Genomic DNA, 6000 nt, shown 5'->3' with positions numbered 1-6000 from the left:
TTTATTTATTTATATACAAGAAAGTACATTGAGTTTGAGAGAATACATAGCATAGTATTTACAATCTTGTAAAGCCACTAGTAAGCGCAGCGTTTCGGGCAGGTCCTTAATAATAAAATAAATAAATTTTTATTCAGGTAAGGTACATATATACAAGGTAAGATACAAAGTTGATGGATTTATAAATAGAGCTAGTACATACAATGCCTAAAGCCACTATTACGCAAAGCGTTTCGGGCAGGAAAAACATTAAAGACTAAAACTTAATACTAATTGAGTTTAAAGTATAAAATGTGTTGAGAACAAATAAAAATAAAAATAAGAAAGGAGGGAACATGGCTGAAAAAGCAGCACAAATACAATTAGGTCGACAAAGAGCGTTGTTTAAAAAAACAGACATGGGTTGACAATAAAGGGGTAAGGTAGGTTACAGGGAATTTATTAGGTAGTGCTTCGTTTTTATCTTACTGGTTGAGAGAGGTACAGTCTTTAACATGGTTGGGAAGGTCATTCCACATTCTGGGTCCCTTGATTTGTAGAGCATTTCTAGTTTGATTAAGTCGTACTCTTGGAATATCAAAACTGAATTTGTTTCTGGTGTGGTGCTCATGGGTTCTGTTACAAACTTCAATGAAGCTTTTGAGGTCAGGATTGGCATTACAGTTCAGCGTTTTATATATTTATAATACACATGAGAGAATGTGCAGTGACTTAATATCTAACATATTCAGAGATTTGAGTAGGGGTACCGAGTGATGTCTGGGGCCAGAGTTAGATATTGTCCTAATAGCAGCTTTGTGTTGAGTAATTAGAGGACGTAAATGATTTTGGGTAGTAGAACCCCAAGCACAAATACCATAGTTGAGATATGGATAGATGAGGGAGTAATAGAGAGTCACCAGGGCAGGGCGAGGTACATAATATCTGATCTTAGAAAGAATGCCAACAGTTTTTGATTCTTTTTTGATATATTTAGAATGTGTCCCTGGAAATTCAGCTTGTGGTCAATGAGAACGCCAAGGAATTTGCCATCTAATTTGTTACAAATTTGGGTATTGTTTATTCTGAGATTTATTTGATTAGAGGATTTATTTCCAAACAGAATATAGAAAGTTTTGTCAATGTTAAGGGTGAGTTTGTTGGCAGTTAGCCAAAGATGGACTTTATTTAGCTCAGTATTTACTGTGGCATTTAGAGCAAGGGGGTCAGGACTGGAGTAAATGAAGGTTGTGTCGTCAGCAAATAGAATTGGTTTGAGGTGTTGGGAGGCATTTGGAAGGTCATTAATGTAGATGAGAAAGAGGAGAGAGCCAAGTATGCTGCCCTGAGGAACACCGATGTTGATGGGTAGGGTGGGAGAAATGGAATTATTCACAGAAACATATATCGAGCCACACGTCTGTCAGTAAGGTAAGCCTGAAGGTATTGGAGGGAGTGACCTCTGACTCCATAATGATGTAATTTAAAAAGAAAGTTTTGGTGGTTGACAGTGTCAAAAATCTTATGTATGTCAACAAATAACCCAACAGAAATAGCCACTACTTTTCCTGAAAAGCGGTGGGTTTTCTGTGAGAAGAAAACAATTCTGGGAGTTGAGTCTAAGCGTCTAAGCTACTAAGCAGCGTCAAAAACCTTACGTAGGTAAACAAATAACCCAACAGAAATCTAATTTTTATCAAGAGCTGCGTGTATTAAGTTAATCATACTAATCAGTCATCGTTAGTGCTTTTTTCGGGGGGGGGGGTCTGAAGCCATATTGACAAGAGCTAAGTATATTGTGTTTGGCTAGATAGGAGTAAAGCTGCTTGTAGATTAGCTTTTCAAATATTTTTGACAAGGTTGGCAGAATTGATATAGGTCTGAAATTGTTGACATCAGTGAGATCACCACATTTATGGATTGGGGTTACTATCGCTTTTTTTTAGAATATCCGGAAAGGTTTGGAGTTCAAGTGGTTTGTTGAAGAGCAATGCAATGGCAGGAGCTTGAAATCTCTATTTTTTTTTGTAAATGAGAAGTGGTATCTAAGCAAGGGCACTAGACTTTGTTTTAAGAAAAAGAATTATCTCAGTGACATCAGTGGAATTAGCGGGAGTTAGACACAGAGGCTCTGGATAGTTACCTGTAAGGTAGTCCTTAACATTAGTTAGGGAAGATGGAATATCATTAGTATTTATTTATTTATTTATTTATTTATTTATTTATTTATTTATATACAAGAAGGTACATTGGGTTTGTGAGAATACATAGCATAGTACAGTATTACACTCTTGTAAAGCCACTAGTACGCGCAGCGTTTCAGGCAGGTCCTTAATCTAACAGATAATTGTAAGTAGGTAAATTCTATCAGAATTAATAAAATGATAACAAATGGTCACTGCTTCACAAGCGGGGATTTTTCTGGCGGGGGAGAAAGAAACAATTGCGCAGCGCGTCCCGCGGGCAGTTTGGGGCCGTATAAATACGGGCGCACAATGGGGCTCTGCCTCACTCCGCCTGCCCTCGCCGCTGCCCTCGCAAAACCTCCCTCGCCCTCGCAAGTAGATTATTAAGTAGAGTCAGCCAGGATGTGCTGTTTGCAGAGTTCCTAAGTAGATTATTAAGTAAAGTCAGCCAGGATGTGCTATTTGCAGAGTTAGTAAGTAAATTATTAAGTAAAGTCAGCCAGGATGTGCTATTTGCAGAGTTACTAATTACTAATTACTAGTCTTTTGCTGGGTTACCTTTATGCTTCTCCCCCTCCTGTCTAGGCATGTCTAGGTATGGCTAGCGGTGTGCGAGCCGCGGCTTATCGGTTGCCCCCCCCCCCCCCCGGGTCCCTGTTTACTTGGTCTCGCCCGCTTACTTCCGCATTCTTCCACCCCATTCTACGTTATCGCCTCTCGCTTTTGGGCCTATGCCCTTTCTCAGACCGGGTTGTGTGCCGTCCAGCGCGCCTCGGCGACGTTATCTTCTCTTCGGCCCTCTGTCATTTCCGCCCCCCCCCCCCAGCCGTGCGGGCTCGCCTGTGCGAAACGTCCCCTTGGTTCCTCCTACGTCTGCGTGTCTGTTAATTTTGTTATTGTTGGACTCGCAATTTGATTTGTATTTATTACGGCAAAAATTTTTTCTCCCGCAATTTACTCTTTGTTTAAGTTTCACGTTCAATTTGTTATTAAGGGACTATCAATTAGGATTTGTATTAATCTATTGCGTTGCCTCTGTGCCTTTAAGTTATTTTCAGCTAGGGTACGCTAGTTGCAGTGCATTCGGGTGGCCCCCCCCCCCCACAATTTTTTTTTTTCCACCGGTTATTTCGTCCTATTACACTCGTTTCCCTCTTTATATATTCTAAGTTCGTGCATTATATTTGACCACCCTTTCTTCATCGTATCGACAGTACATTAAGATCATTTGGAATGCTACCGAGTTTAGCATGGCCGCGCACGGTGTCATGCAAAAACTGGCCATTCGGCCTTCCTTCGGTACGCTCAAGCCAGTCAGTTAGCATGATGACGGCCAGCATGTTGTTGGCCAGCAGCAGACAGCATGTTGTTGGCCAGCAGCAGCCAGCATGCTGTTGGCCATACGGTCGCTAACGTTCTTTGGCCATCCGGCCTTTTGGGCTATTTTACTCTTCTTGTTCCTTCGCCATTGTTGTTTCCTACTACGTAATAGTATTCTATTAAACTTTACCTCATCTATCATTAGGTTAGGGGCCTTACCTCCAACCGCTATTCCTTCCACCGCGCTCCGCCCGCTTGGCGTTCAACGCCGGCTTCTTCTGACCCCCCCCCCCCCCCTCCTCACCCTACTGCGGCGAGGAAGAGAACGCGAGCCGGATATTCCTCTGATCACCATTACAACGCACGCAGCGGTGCCGGGATGCAGCCGCCCAGGGCCTACGTTAATACTATTATCTTCCCTTTATTTGCTGGGCTATATGGCAGTATTAATATTATTCCGTATCGTTACTGTCATTCCAGTATTATTTTATTAAAATATAAATTGTTATTATGGTTTGGCGTTGCTTTCTTAATTTCTTCCATTCTGCGGCACTTGCCGTCATCGGTTATTTACGATATTACATTGTATTCTTCATTGTACGATTATTTACGACATTGTATTCTTATTATTATCCTTATTACAGTTACTGAATGGCAGCTCCCTGCCGTCGATTTCACTTTGCTCCTGTTCTAAAGATGTTGCCGAGGTTCACGGCGTACTAGCTGCGGCTCGCAGACGCTCATTGACAACACAAGACTACACTCAGCGGCCACTTAGGCAGACTCCTTGGCTTCTATCCAGCCCAATCACCCGTCTGGAGGCAGAGATGGGATAGAGACCAAGGGTAATGTTCCCCGCTCACATTCTACATCCGCTTAGGACACAAGCATGTTATAGATTTGGCTTTAAGAATTGGTTCTTATTCCATTTTATTGTTTATGTATATGTTGCTTAGTTGTTATACCCGTTCTTGGTATATGTATTGTTTATATTCAAGATTTATAGTGTTTCGTATTACCCTGTTATAGTTGCTTTGTGCTTCCTTGCTGTTCTCCTACTGGTTTTCCCCCACCTTTGCTCTTAGCAAAGGTACTTCCCCCTTCCGCTTGCTGGAAGATTCTTAGAATTGTTAGCCCCTTCATTGCTACAGTATAATTACTCGGATGCTCTTTATTCATCCAGGATTGTTAATTAAGGTTTCTCTTAATTCCTGCTGCCGGGCTCCCTCCCCCGTTTTTCGTCTCTGTATTGATTCAGCTAGGGTTTCCCCCTCGTCTGTGCTCTTGCCTGTCACGATAACACTGCACGCCGCTTCTGCCCACCCTTACTGCCTTATATCTTTCAGCCCGGGGGAGGTGAGCTACGCGACAAAAAATCGTCGCACGCTCCGACTGGACCAGGTATCGCTTACATGGTCAGGAATCAACACTCTTCGGATCCTACAAGCACAGATCCTACAAGCGGCGGTGTTGTCGTCGTTGATCCTTCTCTACGGACAACCCAACCCACAACTCGGTAGAGTGCTTATACCTCACTAGGAGATCACCCTTGGCGCTTCTGGCTCTTGGAGAGGGGCTCAACGTCACACGTTTAGGGGATGCAGCTCCAACACTTAGCCTCGTTGTCACGTGTACACACCCACTCGAACCGCTGTGACTCCCCACTCTCTCCTTAGGTGATATGATCTCCTCAATCCCCTTTTGACTTATTAGTATTACCTTCTACCCTGTCCACAGCAGTGGTTCTTGGTTCTTTCTCTCTCTCTCTCTGTTCTTCTGTACTATTTCATTGGAAGCCTCACTAGGACAAGGGCAAACACCAGCAAATTGGAATACATTTACTGGACAAAGCACATACACAATACATACACACATATAATAATAATGAATCCTATACTCTATACTATTACAATCAGGTTGCACTCCAACAACATTAGAACTCTATCATCAGCTTATCAAGTGGTGTCCTATCTCCTGGTTCACCACCTGATACTATCAACCTCCTCAAGTTGATCAAGTCTACATACACTGTTGCACCATCAGCAAGAGAATATATATATGTATCTATAAATGTGTACAAAGAAAATCAGCATTTGAATGCAATAACATATATCAGTATAAATGTTCATTGATACACAACAATGACCAATCGATCACTCTATCAGTCCTAGAACGCATACGTCTGTAGGTAATTCAGCCTACGTCTGTAACTCTAAACTTCAGAATAAAACACTCCTTGACATAAGAATGCCAACAATCACTCACCTCTCACTGCGTCTTGCACGCTAATGACAACCAAACACTATCAACTCCCTGCAAGTAATCCACCAGAACTTCCCTTCCACCTCTGGAAGTTCACTACCCTGATATCTTCAGGTTCTTCTGGGCTTAACTACCAGGATCCTCTGCAGCTCCTCCAGGCTGCTACCATGAAGTTTCTTTGAGCAACTACTGTGCTTCACCCTTCTGCTAGGGTCCTCCACAGCTCTCTTGGCTGCTACACCATGAAGTTCCC

This window comes from Procambarus clarkii, chromosome 14, assembly GCF_040958095.1.
Source record: "Procambarus clarkii isolate CNS0578487 chromosome 14, FALCON_Pclarkii_2.0, whole genome shotgun sequence".
Classification (NCBI taxonomy): Eukaryota; Metazoa; Arthropoda; class Malacostraca; order Decapoda; family Cambaridae; genus Procambarus; species Procambarus clarkii.
Note: the sequence above shows the minus strand (reverse complement) of the source record.